This window comes from Schistocerca gregaria, chromosome 8 (assembly GCF_023897955.1).
Source record: "Schistocerca gregaria isolate iqSchGreg1 chromosome 8, iqSchGreg1.2, whole genome shotgun sequence".
Classification (NCBI taxonomy): domain Eukaryota; kingdom Metazoa; phylum Arthropoda; class Insecta; order Orthoptera; family Acrididae; genus Schistocerca; species Schistocerca gregaria.
This window is the reverse complement of record NC_064927.1, coordinates 345,040,517-345,062,105: the sequence shown is the minus strand read 5'-3', so window position 1 is coordinate 345,062,105 and position 21,589 is coordinate 345,040,517. Positions and strand designations below refer to the sequence as shown.

At 45.1% G+C, this 21,589-nt stretch overlaps 1 protein-coding gene and 2 non-coding genes across 3 annotated transcripts in view; 1 reads left to right on the top strand and 2 right to left on the bottom strand.

Annotated features, from left to right (window-relative positions):
* LOC126284281 (roundabout homolog 2-like) overlaps window positions 1-21,589 on the bottom strand; it is a 1,294,877-nt gene that overhangs the window by 321,705 nt on the left and 951,583 nt on the right. The window lies entirely within an intron of this gene.
* Trnas-uga (transfer RNA serine (anticodon UGA)) lies at window positions 2,033-2,107 on the bottom strand. The gene has a single exon. It is a non-coding gene; the product is annotated as a tRNA-Ser (tRNA).
* Window positions 2,544-2,618, top strand: Trnas-cga (transfer RNA serine (anticodon CGA)). Its single transcript has one exon. It is a non-coding gene; the product is annotated as a tRNA-Ser (tRNA).

The window sequence follows — 21,589 nt, the reverse complement described above, 5'->3', positions numbered from 1 at the left end:
GTGACCGTCCAGATTTCCTGAACTAAACCCATGTGTCTTCTGGTTGAGGAGATATCTAAAATACCAGGGACGTAACCGGATTCTTCTTGTTCTGAAGGATAGCATACAAAGACACATAGCTCGAATTACTCTAGTGAAGTTGGATAAGCTGCGAGCAGCTGTCGATCATGTGATGTTACATATACAGAATGTTGCTGAATCGGAAGACAGTGTTAAATTAATGTTACAGCTTGTGACCATATCCTAACAAAAGTGCGGGAACTACCATTATACTTTATTGTTCTCCCCTTTTCCTGCACCCACACCACATTCTGACTACCTACAGCGCCAAATTTTCCCCTGGAGGCAGAAATTCGAACTGTTATTTTTTTCAGCACACACAGCGAGCGCACTGGTTACGGACATACCTACGATGCTTCAGCGTCCTGTAACGTATGCAGCCAGTAATGCATAACTCGGAACACCGTCAGTTGAATTGTAAACACCCGGTATAAAAGAAGTAAATAAGTTCCGTAGTTCTTCATGCCTACTTCAGGGCAGCGAGTTAACTTCCCTAACCACATATTATAAACTGGCCGAACGTGTTCACAAGTTATGACGGTGGATAGCGTCTTGAAAAGTGGTTGTAAGATAACCATAAGCTGCCGTAAAACAAAGATCATGAAGATAACGCTGAGAAAAATAGATTAGGAAATGAAACGCCGAAAGTGACAGACAGGATTAGTCGCGACTAGTAATCATATCATAAATACGAAATGACAAATTTTGCAAGAGTGTTCAATGCTGTTTCTTTCCAACAGTAATCTTTACCTTTGTTAACATTTGCAGCAGATTGTTAAAGGCAGACGTCTTGCATTATCGCGTTGCAGAATAATGCCTTTTCCGTCTAGTCTGTAAAAGTTCAATGCCGATGTTTTCAAAATCAAACTGACAGTCCGAAACTAATCACCACAAAGAAATGACTATTATCGCAACTGTGACGCATACTGGAGGACAATAATAAAAAACTAATATTTTCAATTCTTCTCCCTCAACTTTAGTTCCGTTCCGAAATTTCTCGTGTTTTTCCTTGACTCTTACACGATGTGCTGACCGAGTAACATGAACGTTAGCCTACAACCCTGCCTCACTTCTCAATTACTCCTGCCCTCGGATGTTCATAACCTTTTAGAAATGCAGTCTGTTTTGTGAACAAGTTCTAGATAACCATTCGCTCTGTATAGCGTACCCACGATCGTTTCGGAGCCCCAAAGGCTGTATGCCACAATATAGACAAAAGCGCATTTTACTTCTTGTTTTTTTTTTTTTTTTAATTTGCCACTAAAGCAAGGTAGCACAAACCCATTTTTTCAGAAGATCCCTCTGCTATTTCTGTTGTAACTCGATGGCACACGGCGTGAGGTCTGGGAGCGGTAGTGTAGAAACGCCATCACATTCGGACCGCTATTTTCTTTTTGGAAGTGTGACCGGGGAGACGTGGGAGGCCCGGATGGGCCACCCGACACCTGGGAGGCACGTGGGCGCTATCTGGCCGCTTATCTAGCAGCCGTGGCCGCCGCAGAGGCACGCGGAGGGCCCGGCCGCTTGCTGCCACCGGGCAGCCGAGGGTCGGATTACTCGGGGAGTCCCCGCCTGACACAGGGTGAACAACACGGCGCGGTACGGTAAACTCCACTGGTCGCGGTTCCGTGTGTCTCAGCATCTGAGACTTCCTATGCAGTTAAGCGAGCGCTTCCGTTATGCAATAGTCGAGTGAAGTGTAATATTTACAACTAACTGGCCGTTGTCCCAGTGACAATACGGGCCGCAGATGGGGAAATCCACTGACATAAGCAACTCCGACTAACGGCAGTTTTTATGGCCAGCGCATGGCTCGGAAGAGGCGAAGAATGTTGTAGAATATTCTTCTGGGAAATTGAGTAAGGTTTGAAGAGAGAGAGATAGAGATAGATGGATAGATAGATACAGAGAGAGAGAGAGAGAGAGAGAGAGAGAGAAGAGTTAGTGAAACTTCCTGGCAGATTAAAACTGTGTGCCCGACCGAGACTCGAACTCGGGACCTTTGCCTTTCAAGGGCAAGTGCTCTACCAACTGAGCTACCGAAGCACGACTCACGTCCGGTACTCACAGCTTTACTTCTGCCAGTATCCGTCTCCTACCTTCTGCGAAGAGCTTCTGTAAAGTTTGGAAGGTAGGAGACGGATACTGACAGAAGTAAAGCTGTGAGCACCGGGCGTGAGTCGTGCTTCGGTAGCTCAGTTGGTAGAGCACTTGCCCACGAAAGGCAAAGATCCCGAGTTCGAGTCTCGGTCGGGCACACAGTTTCAATCTGCCAGGAAGTTTCATATCAGCGCACACTCCGCTGCAGAGTGAAAATCTCATTCTGGAAACATCCCCCAGGCTGTGGCTAAGCCATGTCTCCGCAATATCCTTTCTTTCAGGAGTGCTAGTTCTGCAAGTTTCGCAGAAGAGCTTCTGTAAAGTTTGGAAGGTAGGAGACGGATACTGGCAGAAGTAAAGCTGTGAGTACCGGACGTGAGTCGTGCTTCGGTAGCTCAGTTGGTAGAGCACTTGTCCGCGAAAGGCAAAGGTCCCGAGTTCGAGTCTCGGCCGGGCACACAGTTTTAATTTGCCAGGAAGTTTCATATCAGCGCACACTCCGCTGCAGAGTGAAAATCTCATTCTGAGAAGAGTTAGTGTTTAACGTCCCGTCGACAATGAGGTCATTAGAGACAGAGCATAAGCTCGGATTAAGGAAGGATGGGGAAGGAAATCGGCCTTGCCCTTTCACAGGAACCATCCAGGCATGTGCCTGAAGCGAGTTAGGGTAATCACGGAAAACCTAAATCAGGATCGCCGAACGCAGGTTTGAACCGTCGTCCAGTGTGCTAACCACTGCGCCACCTCGCTCGGTCAGTAAGGTTTGAATAACACCACTACTATATTCTTGTAAACCTGACTCTTAGGTTTCTAAAAATGTATGCTTTAGTCAAAAGTAGTGAGTAAACAATCAGATACTGAAGTTTCTATTTCGAAAAAAATATCGCGGGAATTTCGCGCCAATTCTGAGAGTCTGAGTTTAGCTTTTGACCTGTGAAGATACTACGTCAGGCTGTATGTGATTAACTTACCACTTGAAGATACTTTGCCATTGGCCATTTGTTATACTTGTCGGCAGAACTTGGGTCGCGAACATCTGGTTTGAAGGTAACAAAGGACGAAAATGCCGAAGAAATCCGTTGCAGTTATTACTTAACAAAACCAATCTTAGACAACGTGCGGGCAATGAAACAGAGAAAGATTTAGAAAACATCTCCTTCAGAATTATTTCCTCCCAATGATAAGTAGTGCAAGAATGTTGAATAACTTAGATAAATGCACTTACTTCGCTTGATGTTTAATTTTGTTGCATATTGACTGTGGTGAAATATTACAACCTAAGAAGCACTCTAAACTGATGCCGATCATTTTCAACTACTGTGCTGTACAATGCTAGGGAGCTACCATCATTTGAAGTGGTTGAAAAAATCTGTCGACCACTTGCAAACCCTGAAGAGTGGGCCTTATTACATCAGATGGTGGTAAAATACATCAGCTGAAGCGGAGCGGCTCTTGTGACTCCTTCTGACGAAGAAAGTTTTAGAAATATCGAAACCTACGTCAAGGGCAAAATAAACATTTGGTTTGCAACTGGCTGGCTGATTTTTTTAAACTCTTCAAGTTTATACAGTTGCCGAACCGCAGCCGTGGTTAAGTTATTACTTCTATCGGTAGTAAATACCTATCATGCCACTGCATTCCTAGGATACCAAACATAATAGTCGGCTACAAATGAACGTCATATGAAGAACGAGGCGGATGGGGGGTGGGGAGGGGGGGGGGGAGGGCAGAGTTTTAGTAGATTAATAACAGTTAATTCTCAATAGGTGGCGGTGACAAGACATACTGGAAGACGGTAAATTTCGTTGTTTCCGCTCCACAGTACCACGTTTTGGCCGACTAGAAGAAGATATTTTCGTTCTAATCCTTGACCTCGGCTGACGGCTGTGAGTGGTGTTTGGTGCTGGCGGCTCGGTAGCGGCAGCTGCTGTCTGGCGACCGGCGCAAGCACCGGCGGTGCTTCGCCGCACCACTCCGGTCGGAAGAGTTTCTGTCGTTCCGCCTCCTCTTCGGCGTATCGGAAGTTCTTCACCGAGCTGGCAAAGTTAAATACAGAAGTTGGGCAGAGCAGAAAGCGGAGTGCAGAGGCCAAACACAGCGGCCTGATATCGGAGAGCCAGTTTCTCTCCATTTCCCCATCATGGAAGAAATTTTACGTCGGACGGGTGCTAGCTTTCAGTCTTCTCAGAATAACGCAACATTCACTAACACGCAAAAATCCCCGCCATATGCCCGCACTCCATAAGCCCACATGGAGAGGTCTGTATTTCAACCCAGGACACTGGAGGGAAGTCTCATAATCAGAAAACTTCCGTCACTATCTCTTCTTCCCTTTCCGGCCAAGTACTAGGGATGAAAATTTATTCCACCACAAGAATTCCAAAGCTCTGGCAAAAGAACTCGTTGTGGCTTCGACTACAGAGGCAGGTCCATGGGATTATGCAATTATGCGTTCTCACCGATAGACTCTGGATCCTTACATAAAGAATATTGACTACAGACTAACTTGTAACCGTACATGTTCTATGTGATTACAGTTGCAAGTATTGTTATAAGTAAACCGCATAACATAGAGTCTGCAGAGGTTAAATGCTTGGCCACGACTAATAACACAGATTGACTGTTCATCGCCAACTGATCCGAGACTGACACAGAAGTTTACGTGTTGGCTACCCGCCATGGACCGATTTTGTACCTTACATGTTGAATGTTGACTACAACTGCCTACGTCTTTGTGCGCGATACCTATATAACGACTTGATTAGGACGGAAGTAACAAAATGATAAAATACCGAGCAGTAACATGTTCAATAATAATTAAAAAAGCTCTAATCATTGGTACAATGGGACGTACCCTCTGCCATGCACTTCGAAATGGTTTGCAAAGTGTAGATGTAAATGTAAAAGGACTCTTTAACGTGCACTGCAAATTCCAGAACCTGCCAAGATTTTTCTGGGAAGTTAAAATGTCTAATGGTATATTTCACGAACTGCTATTTTAGTAACAGTGTGCATTTTTGGAAACAGGAAATTTGGGGCTATAAAACCACATCACTGGAATGTTGAAAGGATTACATGATAATATTCGAACATTCTGCTATATTGTCGAAAACTCAAATTTGAGTCCGTGGCTGTAATACAAAATATGGATCGATTGTTGCTGAGAAGGTGTGAGCAACTGGCCACCTTTTGTAAAACTATTTATTTATGTTTTAAGTGCTATTTATTTATGTAAATAAATAACATTATAAAAAGTTAGTGGTTATGTTAGTGGTTACTGTTATCTTCTCTGTAAGAATCAACATGTATTTCGCACATTCCGGAATAAGATAATTTTGAATAGAATTTTTTGTTTGCCACAAAGTGGATAACGAGGACTTCCAAATGAGGTAATTTAATTTTAAAACAAGTTATTATCAGCGGTTTCTTTTTTTAGTGAATCATAAACTAAGAGTATTTGAACAAACAAAACGTTTCCCCAAAAACTAATTATACAATTATCATCTGCTGTCTCAAAAGCAGACATCCATACATATTATAAAATGACTATGTGTGTGTGTGTGTGTGTGTGTGTGTGTGTGTGTGTTTTCTCCACATCACCTCCTAGGCCACTAGGCCGATTTCAACAAACTTCGTACACATATAGCTCACTGTCAGGCAACACCCGCTGTCGGAGTAAGAACCATCTACCTCTCATAGTTCTGGAGATATGACATCATAAACAATGAGATGTCTGAAAAACTGCCGCAATACGCATGACATTTAAATTAATTACTTCGTTGCTATTAACTTTAATCGCTAACATTTTGTCGACAGCATCCAAATATGCCGCTGAATGTACCAACGCAATATATTATTATACGACTCACAGCTCAAGGGGTATGCCGTCATAAACAGTGAGATCGGTGGAAAAATGTCGCATCACGCTTGAAGTTTTAATATTGTACGCTTATTCTTTACTACTAAAACACACCCATTGTCGAGTCAACTTAAGGAAATCCCTGACACGTGGCAGCGCTTTTTCCAGCTTTCAACTGCGAAACGCAAACAGCTGTAGGCGAAAATAATAACCGTCTATAGAGCTACGAAGAAGCGTTGCCATAGAGTCTTTTACAAAACCGCTTTGTGTACATGCTAAGTAGCAGCGCCAAGCGTACAGAAATTCTCCGGGATATTATACACACATCAAAAAATGTTTTGCATCATCTAAGTTCTGAAAGTTCCGGAACCTGTATAGAAAATTGGAATAGAGATCAACATAAACATCATTTCCACCGTTTTTATAGCTCATGAAAAGCACACATTGCATGTTGTACCACGATACAACAAGACCTTCAGAGGTGGTGGTCCAGATTGCTGTACACGCCGGTACCTGTAATACACAGTAGAACGTCCTCTTGCATTGACACATGCCTGTATTCGTCTTGGCATATTATCCACAAGTTTATCAAGGCACTGTTGGTCCAGACTGTTCCACTCCTCAACGGCGATTCGGCGTAGATCCCTCAGAGAGGTTGCTCGGTCACGTCGTCCATAAACAGCCCTTTTCAATGCATCCCACGCATGTTTGATATGATTCATGTCTGGCCACTCTAATCGAGCGATGTCGTTATCCTGAAGGAGGTCATTCACAAGATGTGCACGATGGAGGCGCGAATTGTCCTACGGCGCCTTCCATGACTACAAGCGGCGTACGTCGGCCCCACATAATGCCACCCCAAAACTGCAGGGAACCTCCACCTTGCTGCACTCGCTGGACAATGTGTCTAAGGCGTTCAGCCAGAGGTGGTTGTCTCCAGTCCTAAGCGGTCCATTCGGCATGTTGATGGGCCCATCTGTACTGCGCTGTATGGTGTCGTGGTTGCAAAGATGGACCTCGCCATGGACGTCGGGAGTGAAGTTGTGCTTCATGCACTCTGTTACGCGCAGTTCTGTGGCTGCACGAAAAGCATTATTCAGCATGGTGGCGTTGCTGTCAGGCTTCATCCGATCCATAATCGTGGTTAGTGGCAATCCACTGCAGTAGCAGTACTTGGGCGGCCTGAGCGAGGCATGTAATCGACAGTTCCTGTCTCTCTGTATCTCCACCATGTACGAACAACATCACTTTGGTTCACTCAGAGACGCCTGGACACTTCCCTTATTATGACTGGGTGTTGTGTGATGTCCTTAGGTTAGTTAGGTTTAAGTAGTTCTAAGTTCTAGGGGACTGTTGACCATTGATGTTAAGTGCCATAGTGCTCAAGGCCATTTGAACTTCCCTTATTGAGAGCCATTCCTGGCACAAAGCAACAATGTGGACACGATCGAACCGCGGTATTTACAGTCTAGACTGCAGACAACAGGAGCATTGTACCTCGTCCTGGTGGAATGAGTGGAACTGACCGGCTGTCGGACCCCCTTCGTCCAATAGGCGCTGCTCGTGCATGGTTTACATCCTTGGACGGGTTTAGCGACATCTCTGAACAGTCAAAGGGACTGTGTCTGCGACGCAATATCCACAGTCAACGTCTGTCTTCAGGATTACTGCGAACCGGGCTAATGCAAAACATTTTTTTAAGTGTGTACTACAAACGCAGTTCAGTTTTTCTTTTCGTTTCTAATACGAAATGGGCGGGGTGAATACCCGGGAAATGCAGGGTTTTTCAGCTAATTGAGTAATAAAGTTTAGCAAAATACAGCGTGGTTACGAATTAGCAGTTTTAAATATTAAAGGTATATGCATCACGTGTGGTACATATCGCTGAAAAGAAAAACATTTAAGGAGTTAAATTATAGAAAGTGAAGCTATTCCTCATTGCTACGTTTCAAGGCGAGTTAACTTTTCGCTTAATGTCAAGATTTTATTATTAAAGACGAAATAAGCTTTGCTCTTCATGATACCTGAAGAACAAAATAGCGGATTCATTTAAAGTGAATGAAGCTGAATCACGTAACTGTTTTCTCAGGTTAATACGAAAAGCTTGCGTCACCGATGGGCTAGAAGGCAGAGCCTAAGTAATGAGCTGCAGTGAGAAGCGCACATCTCCGAGTAAATTGGCCGCCAGACGGCTGCGTGTCTGCCGCGTTTGCTGGGCTACGTGGAAATGAAGTGCGCCCTGTTTACTGGTGTCACGTCTCTCTCGACCCCTCTTTGTTCTGGGAAAGCACACACGGCAGAGTAGGGTTACCTGCTGCTCCCTGCCGGAAATTTAAGACGCGTTCTTAAAAGCCGTTAAACAACCTCGCAGCGCGAGTTAATTATCGTCTTTCACGAAAGGTGACCGTAATGGGGGAAAAGTTTCCTTGTAACCGTTTGTAAATCAGAAGAAGGCTCACATAACGGAAATATTGTTCCTTCCGGAATGGGACAAAACGCGTCAACCTGCGTGACCCTAGGAACATTAGGCATAGTTTTGGTGTGTCGTGTTTTCTGTGAACCGGCGACTACGCAAGATTTTGTAGGGCAATGTAGTGACTTTAACATTATAGTTGCACCATCATCATCATCATCATCACCACCACCACCACCACCACCATTATTATTATCATCTCTCTCTCTCTCTCTCTCTCTCTCTCTCTCTCTCTCTCTCTCTTCCTCTCACTCTCTCCCTCCCTCCCTCTCTCTCTCTCTCTCTCTCTCTCTCTCTCTCTCTCTCTCTCTCTCACACACACACACACACACACACTTTTTTCTATTTTTTCTAGGAAAATGGGCAACTTTGTCCCAGAACTACATTTCTCGGGGGTTTCTCTCAGTTGTAAGGTAAATGCCGGAACTGGTAATCTGCTCATTCCCTGAAGAGCCAAAGAAACTGGTTCAATTGCCTATTATCGTGTAGAACCTTCAGGAGCACGCAGAAGTGCCGCTGCACAACCGGACATGGACTCGACTACTGTCTGAAGTAGTGCTGGAGGGAATTGTCACCATTAATCCTACATGGCTGTCCATATATCCGTAAGAGTACGAGAGGGTGGAGATCTCTTCTGAACTGCAAGTCCCAAGGTATCCCAGATATACTCAATAGTGTTCATGTCTAGGGAATTTGGTGGTCAGCGGAAGTGTTTAAACTCAAAAGTGTGTTCCTGGAGCCACTCTCTAGCAATTCTAGACGTGTGGGGTGTCGCATTGTCCTGTTGGAATTTCCCAAGCTCTGAATTCCAGGGGGCGTTATTGAGAATTTTGCTGTTTGACGAAAGTTATCGGCACACGATCTGGTCAGAAGCTCATCTCCCGTGACCTGCTAAAAAAAAGGGCAATGAAACCGATACCTCCAAAAAACTTTACTGGCATTTTTAAAGTAGATGGTTTGAAACTGCACATTTATATAGCAGTACTATTGTTATATTTAATGACTGACTTCACGATTAAGATTTATCAAGGCAACAATTGTTAGCACTTTCACATGTCTCCAGCTGGTTGTGTGAAATACGCCTACCCCTGAGCTGTAGGCGAAAATCCCCTTTCGTGTTAGATGATAACAGTGTTAAGTCTTACTTTGTCGTGAGCGTATTTCCCTCCCTTTTCTCTCATGTTTACCTACGGTGACGTCCAGCGTTGTTGAGTTACATCTTATTTGTCAGAATGTAAGAATGACAATGTTTTGGTGGATTCAGTTTTTGTTTCAACAAAATGCTTTGTTTTTGGCAACATGTGATAGATATAGAGTACTGCTTTTAGTTTTCCAAGTCTATAAAGAGATTTAACTTGATAAAAACAAGCTTGCTACTCGAGTACGTTAACGTCAGGAAAAATCGCAAGCGAAGCAGAGTTTCCCTCTGATGAAAAAATATGCTTGTATGAAAGATGACAATAACGGTTAGGAAATTATATTGGAAAAGTCTTAAATGATGCGTTGGGTACTAGGAAAACGAAGGAAGAGGGTAAAACGAATCAGTGTGTGCTTGTATGGAAAATAATAGAAATTCAGTGGCTGACGATTAGTAACAAGGATGCCCAACATATAGAATTTGTAATGAGACAGGAAGATATTTGGATTCTACCGTTAGGATATGGTCACTGGATAGAGTGAGCGCTTGGTTGTCGAGTTCAGGGTTGAACGTCCGCACTCAAAAAGCGTTTTTATAAAAAAGCCTTTTCCCGGCAGCGCAAAACTGATAGTGATAAACAGTTTCCAATCACCATAGGACGCTCCGGCGTGCTGGCTTAAATCAAGAGACCACTTGGCGCAGTGTTATGACGTGAGGCCATACTTCATGATCACGTGTGGCGTTAAGCCCGAGTGTCCTCGTTAGCTGAGGTTTCATTCAGACACCGGATTTCACTCTTAAGTCAATATTTATTTCTGTTCTCATCAGTTAGAGTACAAACGGCAACTGTCATCATGTCATGGTTACTGTGTCCTATGTCGAAATAATACAAATGGTTCGCATCGCCTGCGTCATGCACAGAGTGGTTCAGCTGAGCTGTTCACCACATGGTTCCGGAACCGTCTAAGGTATGTTACTTCTGATTTCGCTCATATGAATTGCGACAAAGTCCTCACTAAACGACGTGTAGTGTGTTTCCATAGCTATAGTATTACAGAGGTAGAGGCATCAACAAAATGCAGTAATTTCTGGTGCTGGTGTCACAGTTCTGAAAGAGACGAATTCAACGGAGTTTCACGCTTCGAAATCCAGTTACTACTTTCGGGTAATTACTATATTCGAAAGGTAGCAACGCCTGTTAAATAACTATAATCTGGTTAAAATACTTGACACTTCATGCGTTGGAGCTGGTCTCCTCCAATCAGAGCTCACAACAACGAGTCCGAATCGTTCGCTGTTGCCAAACTGCCGCAACAACTGGTCAGTTCACCTCCAATTCCTTGTCTGCCTTTCTTTCTGGGTGTGTTTGCATGCATACCGAATCCTCGGCTTTTTATTTCATATTTCATCACACAACAAAACCATGCCAGAATTATTCTAGGCGCGCAGTCCGGAACCGCGAGACTGCTACGGTCGCAGGTTCGAATCCTGCCTCGGGCATGGATGTGTGTGATGTCCTTAGGTTAGTTAGGTTTAAGTAGTTCTAAGTTCTAGGGGACTGATGACCTCAGCTGTTAAGTCCAATAGTGCCATTTGAACCATTTGAACCATGCCAGAATTATTACACACAACTATGCTAACGGAATACACATGTTTCATGCACAGCACTAACGAAACGCTAATGGACCCTTCCACACAAGACGCGATTCGGCGTTCAGTTTACAGTTATTGTAATCACAATGCAACTTACCATAGGCTGCATACGTAGCACTCAAACTGCTTGGCTACCAGTTTCAAGTACCATCCAACCTCCAGCTCTAAGAAGATCAGATTCTCTTATGAAGATCTGGAGACACATTCAGAAGAACCCCCAGCTACCCGTACACAGCGATATACTAATAGCAGAAAATCGGAGTCTGAAGTCAAGAAAACCGCCTTGGCGAACTTCACAACATCTTGAAGCCTCCGAGCCGGCCGGGATGGTCGAGTGACTCTAGGCGCTACAGTCTGGAACTGCGCGACCATTACGGTCGCAGGTTCGAATCCTGCCTCGGGCATGGATGTGTCTGATGTCCTTAGGTTAGTTAGGTTTAAGTAGTTCTAAGTTCTAGGGGACTGATGACCTCAGAAGTTAAGTCCCATAGTGCTCAGAGCCATTTGAACCAGCGTTTTGAAGCCTCCGACTTTAACATCAACGAAGTATGGAGAAGTCAATGGGAAGAATCGTCGGTGTTCAACGGTCATCTGGTTGAACAGCCTTCCATGCAAGTTCCACGTTTCACACTCCCCAGACGCCAGTGCAGAACCATCAACCGCATCCGAACAGGACAAGGGAACTGCGGATATCTAAAGCACAATTGGGGCTGGGCAACATCTCCAGATTGTGACTCTGCAGCTGCCCTGCAAACAATAAGTCACGTTTTTGGTGAAAGCCCGAAACGAGCCTTCGGGGGATCAATAAATGACATCCACCATGCATCACCTGAAGGGCTCAACTGGATCAACAGATTGGACTTAGAAATCTAAGAACTTGTAAAATGTGTACACAGTTTAGCATAATATTTTGGACATTTGATTCTGTACCTGTATTTTGCTTTAAATTTCTTATATTGTATACTCTTAAAATTATATATTTGATCCAAGCTCTGTATCTTAATACGATAAATGAATAATCTCAGAGATCAGCTTGCATTAGATAAGCTTCGCACGACATAGCAAAAATCCGAATTTTTGAAGGCTGTAATTCATCACTGTGTCCGGGTCACCAGAGTCATAAATGTAACATCGATCCATAATTCATGGGCATAGTGCAGTGGTTGTAGTAGATACCTGACGAGTAGAAGGTTGTAGGTTGGAATCTCATCACATACACTGGAGTGTTCTTTTTATTTTTAAATCTAATCAAACGACTATGATTACTATATTGACCAAATTAAGTTGTTTGCATGTAACTTTTTTATTTCTAATACATTGCCACGCCATTTTGATAACTCGGTTTACTTTTTTATTTGTTCTTATTTTTCTTTCTCTCATTGTTTGGCATCCGCCTGTGTCACCTATCGTCTGCAACGAAGTGCGAACCGGGACTGCTCTTCAGTTGGTAGCACAGCAACTCACATAGCCAGTATGAGGATACTTTCAGGTAGCCAATGATAGCGAGAAAATACAGTTTGCTTTAAGTGGTGAAACTAAAATTTTTATGTCTTGAATTTGTTCGTAGAGGACATTGTGAACAATGTGACTGACATTTTAGTTCAGCCGCAGATTGTTGACCACAGTGTTCTCGGATACACTGCACTGCACGAGCTGGTGTTTAGGCTAGGACGAGAGTTAAAATTCAGGGATACAAAACGCGTCGTCTGCCACAGTTCAGTCATTGGTCACTTCAAACCAGCTGCCGACAGAGCATATACTCCTACGACAACATACTTTTTAGTAATTTCAGTAATAATCCTCTCCGTGATGGACAACGCCTACGTTGTAGTGTTTGTCTTTGGAGTTTGTTGGGCATCATTGCAACGCTCTCTGCGCTACACTGAGGTGACAAAAGTCTTGGAAATATGACTCGTCCTAATATCTTGTCGGACCTCCTTTTATCCGGCATAGTGCATCAACTCGACACGGTATGAATTCAAGTCGTTGGAAATCCCTAGGATAAAAACTGAGCCACGCTGCCTCTACAACCGTCCATTACTGCGAAAGTGTTGGCGGTGCAGGATTTGGTACACTAACTGATCTCTCGATTATGTCCCACAAATGTTCGATGGGATTCACCTCGGGCCATCTGGGTGGCCAAATCATTTGCTCGAATTCCTCTTCAAACCAGTCACGAACGATTGTAGCCTGGTCACAATGTGCACTGTCATCCATAAAGATTCCATCGTTGTTTGGGGTCACGGAGTCCATGAATGGCTGCAAGTGGTCACCTAGTAGCAGCTGGACCAGAGGACTCACTCCATTCCACATAATCACAGCCCACACCAATATGCAGCCACCACCAGCTTGCGCAGCGTCCTGTTGACAACTTGGCTCCATGGATTTGTGGTGTCGCTCGAATCCTACCATCAGCTCTTACCAGCTAAAACCACAACTTGCCTAACCAGTCCATGTTTTAGACGCGTCTAGGGTCCAACCAACATGGTCACGAGCCCAGGAGAGGCGCTGCAGGCGATGTCATGCTGTTAGCAAAGGCACTCAGTCGGTCGTCTGCTGCCATAGCCCATTAACGCCATATTTCACCGCACTGTCCTAACGGATACGTTCGTCGTATGTTCCTCATTGGTTTCTGCGGTTATTTCACACAGTGTTGCTTGTCTGTTAGCACTGAAAACTCTATACAAACGCTGTTGCTCTCGGTCGTTATGTGAATCCCGTGGGCCACTGCGTTGTCCGTGGTGAGAGGTAATTTGGTATTCTCGGCACACTCTTGGCACCGTGGGTCTCGGAATACCGAATTCCCTTTTCCGAAATGGAATGTCCTGTGCATCAGTCTCCAATTACCATTCTGTGTTCAAAGTCCCTTAATTTCCATCGTGAGTCCATAATTACACTGGAAATCTTTTCATATTAATAATCATCTTGGGGTTGAAGCTCTTTTTTTCCGTGTTTGCTTTAACAATACACACCCCACCCCTCCCGCCACCCCACACACATAAAAAAAATCCTCAAACCTATTGTCACTCTCACTCTCTCTCTCTCTCTCTCTCTCTCTCTCTCACACACACACACACACACAGACACGTACAGACACGCACCAAAGAAATGCACAGACACCTCTGAAAGATTGAAAGATTCACAACAACCGCCAGAAAGACCTCCAATTGTTGCACCGTCAGACGTCTTGGTTTTACACCTTCAACTGTTCCACTGTCCGCCATGTTTGTCTTTACAGCTGGTAAACAGTGAAACAGTGACAGTAACCATTCTGTGTTCAATTCCCGTTGTGCGGCCATAATTACATCGCAAATCTTTAATAGTATATATATAGTATAAGTATAATATAGTATAAGTATACATAGTGTTTGACAGTGATGAAGAAGAGGAAAAAGAATAAGTGAAACATTATTTAAATACGCACACACACACACACACACACACACACACACACACACACACACACACATCGTAAGGTTGGCTTAAACAATTTATCTACTTTAAGGTGTAAGCGGCTGCAGCTGACAAACTGTGGAACAAGACAGTCACTGTTTAAAAACAATACGTCAGAAAAGCCACACCATGTGGTAAAATTCATAATTTTTTTTCACATATTTGTAATTACGATTTAAAAACTAATAGTTACATGTATACAAACAGCAATGAACGTTCTTTATCTTTAACAGCCATAAAATAAAAGCCCACTGAAGATGCTGCAACTGCAGTGAAACATGTTTGGGTTAAAAAACAAAATTGTGTTTTGCTAAGGGCGGATCCTATCCAAAAACATATGTATTCTTTGCACATTAACGACCTGACTACAAATGACAGCTCCGCCAGTGTACTGCCCTCTTTATACCTTGTGTACGCGACACTACCACCATCTGTATATGTGCATATCGCTACCCCATGACTTTCATCATCTCAATGTAAGTCGACAACAACTAAGTAATATTGTGCTTTTTTTTAGGTTGAACATAAAGTACACCATCCCCCGCAATCACCACAGGTAATGCACGATGTGAAAAATGTGTTGGTATTGCTAGATTTAATCCGCAATATGTTTTTTTTTTTTTTTTTACCTGCAGGGCAGACTGCGTATCTACACCAATCACCACCCATCTCTACGTCCTCCGGGAGTTCTCTGCAGTCTTCTGGCGCCACTACCTTCTTCTAGACAACCCGATCATTTTCTGCGATAGAACCCTGCAGACTCAACAGTTGCGGAGCGGGCTTCAAAACGAGCTTGTCAACCGGAAGTCCTCTACTAAATTCTGTCCGATGGCAGCAGTGATAACAGTAAACAACGTCCGCTTAGATACCCGCGGGCAGAAGTGTGACGGATAACGTGGCACGGTGAGTAACAGCGAATCTAGCTGTCGGGCTCGCTGATAGCGCGAAAAGTGGACCAGAGTGATCGCTTCATCAACTCTAAATTGGCCGTGTAATGAAGCCGGTGTCCATTTCAACAAGTAACAGCGGCGCTCTCGCACCCCGGGGACGGACTAATTTCCGCTGCTGCCAGCCGCCGCCCGAAAATTATCGCCGCTCCAGCCTGTACCACGTGTACACGTCCGTGTTTTAATACACGTGTCGCACGCGCTGCACACATTAGTTTCGTCTTTTTTCCGCGCCGAATGGCGTAATTCCACAGAGTGGCTACAACACGTGTCGCCACGTTTGTCAGATGGGAGGCGCGGTGCGGGCAGCTGCCATTTTGTTCCGGAGAGCTGGGCGCATCGATCTCGGCTAGGAAATCGAGTTCCGCCCACAGTGACAGAACAGCGAATGTACGTACCGATTCTCATGACAGACTTCGTCTTCAGCGATAAATAATAGCTGCCTCGTCACGAACGCCTTCTTTATTAATGCACAAGGCCTATCGCCAGACGGCTGTTTTTGTTAAAACGTGTTCCTGTTGTTAGTCTCTAATTTTCCATTGCCTGCAGTCAATACACACGTGTTATAAGCTTACTATATTTAAAAGACAGTTAAAGAACACGATGAAAGTGGGAAAAGAGTGAAAAGGGCGTCTACAGTTGGACTCTGCGAGGCTCAGTGTTTCGACACAAATAAAAAAACCGGCTCCGTGGATCAGTAGTTCGAGGGTGAGGAAAAGTGTCAAATCTTTCAAGAAACATAATAATGCAAGAAAGTTCTATCGTGAAACAAAATATAAATAGAACAAATGGCAAGGACGAAGCACAAGGATATCTCTTTAACCTACCTATGAATCGCTATTTCCTAAATTAATTATATACTACTAGGATAATCCCAAAAGTAACGTCTCCTATTTTTTATAAGTACATAGATGCTTATTTCTACAATGGTTTACATCAGTTTACAGCTTGAACATTTAGCCTTTTTTTCGACACAATCACCATTTCTGTCGATACATTTTTGTAGACGCTGTGGCAGTTTTTGTATGCCCATGTCATACTAGCTCGCAGCCATGCTGTTCAGAAAGTTATGAACCTCTTCTTTCGCCTCGTCGTCGGAGCTGAATCGCTTTCCAGCCAAATGTACTTTTAACCTAGGAGACAGGTGATAGTCACTGGGCGCCAAGTCAGGACTATAGGGTGGGTGGGTGATTATGTTCCAACCGAAACTGTTGCAGGAGAGCAGCGGTTTGCCTAGCGATGTGTGAGCGAGCGTTGTCATGGAGAATGTATACGCCCTTGCTCAACGCTCCTCTTCTCCGGTTCTGAATTGCCCGTTTGAGCTTTTTCGGAATCTCACAGCACCTTTCAGCGATAATTGTGGTCCCAGTGGGCATAAAGTCGACCAACAATACCCCTTTGCGATCCCAAAGAACGGTTGTTATGACTTTACCGGCAGACTGTGTTTGTTTGAATTTCCGTGGCTTTGGCGAAGAAGGATACTGCCACTGGCCTGACTGTTGCTTGGTCTCAGTTGAAAAGTGGTACGCCCAGGTTTCGTCCGTCGTGACAGTTCAGTACAGAAAGTTGTCCTGTTCGGCTGCAAGGCGGTGAAGAAATGCGTGAGAAGCACCAACTCGTTGCCGCATGTGGTCCTCAGTCTGCATACGTGGCACCCCATCTTGCGCACACCTTCTGGTAGTTCAGTCGTTAAAATTCTGTGAGCGGTGCTTCGCGAAACCTCAGGAACCAACGAGCAGAGATCATCCGGGGTCATCCGCCGATCTATACGCATGCTTTGCTCAACCTTCAACACTGTCACCTCAGAAATTCACGGTCTCCCGCTAATTTGTTTGTCGTCAATTTCAGTCCGACCACCTGCGAACACTCTACACCACTTATGAACATTTTTGACGTCCATGCACGACTCACCATACACTTACGTCAATTGGCGATGGATTTCAATCGGCGCAGTGCCCTTTGCGTTCAAAAACCGAATAACAGCGCGCAATTCGCACTTGGCGGTAACGTCCTACTGGAGTTCCATTCTCAATGGCAGCCAAGCCAAGAATGGGCGCCTCAGCGTGACGTGTGCATGTTTACTCACAGCGCGTGAAGCACTCTTCATAACAGTGTGACCAAATGCCTCACAAACAGAATTCTGTACTTATAAAAAAAAGGAGACCTTACTATTGGGATTACCCTCGTAGAAATGACACAAAGAAGGAAATTTTATATTAAGTTTTATGAAGGCAAATATGTTATTTTCATATGCGTGTGTACTGTCCAGCCGCATCAGTGTGACCATAGGTGAAACGGCTGAATAACCAGGATGGAGCGCGGGCTGTTGCGAGATGTGCAGGAAGGCGATCAGTGACGTTCTGGAAGGTACCTACAAATACGTGGAGCCAGGCCGACTCCAGTGCCGTGACCATCTGGGGAATCAGTGGCGCCAACAGCCCGATCGAAGTGGCCCCCAGATGTTCGACTGGATATAAATACGAGGAGGAGAGTACCCCTAAACTTATCCTAGCGTTCTTCGAACCACTCACGTATACTTGTTCACTGCGAGCTATGTGACACGTTGCACTGTCTTGCTGGTAGACGTCATCGAGTCGAAGCAAAAAACATGGTTCCTAAGGATAGAAAGTAGTGCTGATGCATTGCGCCTTTCAGAATGACGAGGTTCCTGGGGAATGCCACGAAAACATTCCCTAGAACAGGGCTTCACAACCTGTGGTCCGCGGCTATTTCTAGGGGGTCCGCAGCCACTTTCCACCAAATCGTGTAAAATAATGAGTAAAATTATTGAATAAAAATGTGAAAATCAAATTCATCACAATTTTTTTTTTTTTCGTGTGAAAAACATATGTACTTTTACTTCAGGTCGTATTCCCAAGCAGCCTTTGCGGTTCCTAAGTGAGAACGCATACACAGTTTAGTGCCGGAGAACGCGGGTTCTTTGATCGACTGTTTCGCAACAATACGAGGGTCGTTTGTGCGCCGGCTCACGGCGCTAGATGCGCTGAAACCTTTTACGCATGCGAGGAGCGAGCTTTGTCGACCAATCGCAGCGCTCGCTGGCACGTATGCGGCAAAGGCATCGTTAAATGTTAAACTTGCTTTGTCAGTGCACTACCTATTTCATAAGCCGATTTTTGACCAGTTTGTTACTTCTAACATGGATCCGTGGCTGAAGTCAGGATCACTGAAGAAGGGTGCGGTTTCTCCATCGCCTTCACAACAAAGGAAGTTTCCAGTTGAATGAGGAGGGAGGACGACCAAAGGAAGAACAATCACAAGAAGCTCCAAAGACTATTGATACATCGGGGGGGGGGGGGGGGGGGGATGTCATTGGGAACAAGGCACTTGCATTAAGAAGCTTTCAGTTCCCATGGGTTTCGCTCTGAAAGTTAAAGTTACTCTGCTCTTGATTGACTAGCGGTCCGCCAAGGATTTTCGACTGTAGAAGGGGTCCGCCAGCTGAAAAGGTTGGGAAGCCCTGCTCTAGACCATAACGCTCTCTTCTCCATGCTTGACCCTTCCGACGATTGTTGCAGGGAGTTTCCTTTTAGACGTTTCACGCCGTGCGCGCCAACGGTCATCTGTCAGATGGAACATAAAACGTGATTCATCTGAAAAAGCCACCTGTCGCCACTCATTGGACGTCCAGTTGCCAGTGAACAGCAGTCAGCACGGGCGTATGAACGAGGTGCCTTCTGCGGAAGCCGGTACGCAGCAAAGTTCACTGAGCTGTCGTTGAGGAGACACTGTTGGCAGCCCCTTGGTTCAACTGGGCGTTCAGCTGCTCAACAGATGCACAGATTACCACAGTCATCGTTCGCCCCTGTCATCTACGGCCCGGGACGCGCCACAGTTGCCTCGGTGCCACTTTTGGATAGCGCCATTTTGCCATGCAAGGCAAGCACAGAGTTCACAAACAGTCTTTTCGGAAGTGCTTCCAACTTTGGCCGGAATGCCAACGATCATGCCCTTTTGGACGTCACGTAAATTGCTCCGTTTCCGCTTTATGAAACCAATAGCACTGTTTCCCGCAACTACCTGACACGCTACGCATAGGGTGACTCAGCTGCCCCTTCCTATGTGATTTATGCAGCCAGCAGTCCCTTCAAAAATCACGTGCCTGAGTTGCATGTTCTCCTGCTTGATAAAGACCTGCAGAAAAAATGATTAGGATTTTTCTGTAGGAAATCTAATGTAGTTAAGTTCTGTACTGGGATACATTTCGGCAGGAGACGTGGGTTTTCGAGTTATTCAAGAATAACGCATTTTAAGGTCACTTCTGTATGTTTTTATTGGATAACTCGAAAACCACATCTCCAGCGAAAAAGTATGCCAGTATAAAATTTAAGTACATTAAATTTCCTACAAAAAGGTCCATTTTCTCTGTAGGACTAACGGTTTGAAGATTTTGAACATGGCGACGCTACAGCAACTGCACGTGCAAGAGTTTCAGTGCATTCGAAATAACAGACAAGCAGCTGCTAAGTACAGGTTTATTAAACCTTGACTGTTGGTTTCAATGGTCTTCTGCTTAAGAAGTAGGACGTAAAATCACATTATTGACAGTCAAAGTGGGTATGGTTGACTCTAGTTCACGTCTAATGTATATTGTTGTATCCCATGTCAAATAAGTGATTTTTTTTTAATTAAAAGGTTTAAGACAAAGCTCTACAGCAGACGGTTACTGTTTTTACATAATGTATTTAAGGTGATTATGTGGATGGAAATGGAAATGCTGTATGGCTAGGCCTCCCGTCGGGTAGACCGTTCGCCTGGTGCAAGTCTTTCGAGTTGACGCCACTTCGACGGCTTGCTTGTCGGTGTGGGGGGTATGATGATCATAAGGACAACACAACACGCAGTCCCCGAGCGGAGAAAATCTCCGACCCATCCGGGAATCGAACCCAGGACATTAGGCACGACAGCCCGTCGCGCTGACCACTCAGCTACCAGGTGCAGACATTACGTTGATGACGTGTAGCAGAAGACTCAACGACTCTCACTTTGACTATAGATAATATGAATTTATGTCCTACATTTTCTTAAGAAGACGATTTTAAAACCGTTGGACCATGTTCAAGATTTAATAAACCAGTACTTTGCAACTGGTTGGCTGCTACGTCAAATGCTTTGAAGTTGTCGTACTAGAAGTTTGCCTGTAGCAAGCGACAGAATATGACGATCACGCCCATTGTTTTTGAAGACGTTGTGTGTTGCATAAAATCCACGGTAAGGGGCAGGCGAATCACTCCGTGTATTGTCCACTGCTAGGACTGTCACCTGCTGTCGGTGAACGATTATTTTACGTTGACGTCAAACACAGATGTGGGTCACATTAATGTGACTGGATCATGTATTATCATGTTCTGCCGAGCACTAACTAAAAATTCAGTTAATGTTAAATGGTCTTTGTTTTTAGCGATACTGCCGTACTGATGTTTCCCTCGTATTAATCAGAGTGTATTTGATTGGCAACCACAGTGCAGACTGCATCAGTAGATGCCACACCGGAACCTGTGTAAAGCGACGGGCACCGGCTTGTTGCGGGTAGCGGCTGCGCTCGGAAGCCCAGAGGCGTCCTCGGCGGCCGGTTCCGCCGGCGACAGAGCCGTCAGGGACTGCGGCCATCAGTCATTCATTTGCTGACTGGCCGCTCCCCCCGCTGTGTCCACACGGGGCGGGAATCAGCGGCGCGGCCCTGTCGGACAGGGATGATTATCAGCGCTGCCGTCCTCCCCTTGTGCCGGCGCGGTGGCTTCATTAGCGATGCGGCCGCGCCCGGCTACACAGCGCGACACGTGCGGGGACACGTGGACAGGCCGGCGCTGGCCCGCGCGCTGCAGCGTGTCGCCGCCGCCGCATCCGCAGCCGCCTGTCAGCTCGCCGCACAAGTCGATCGATCC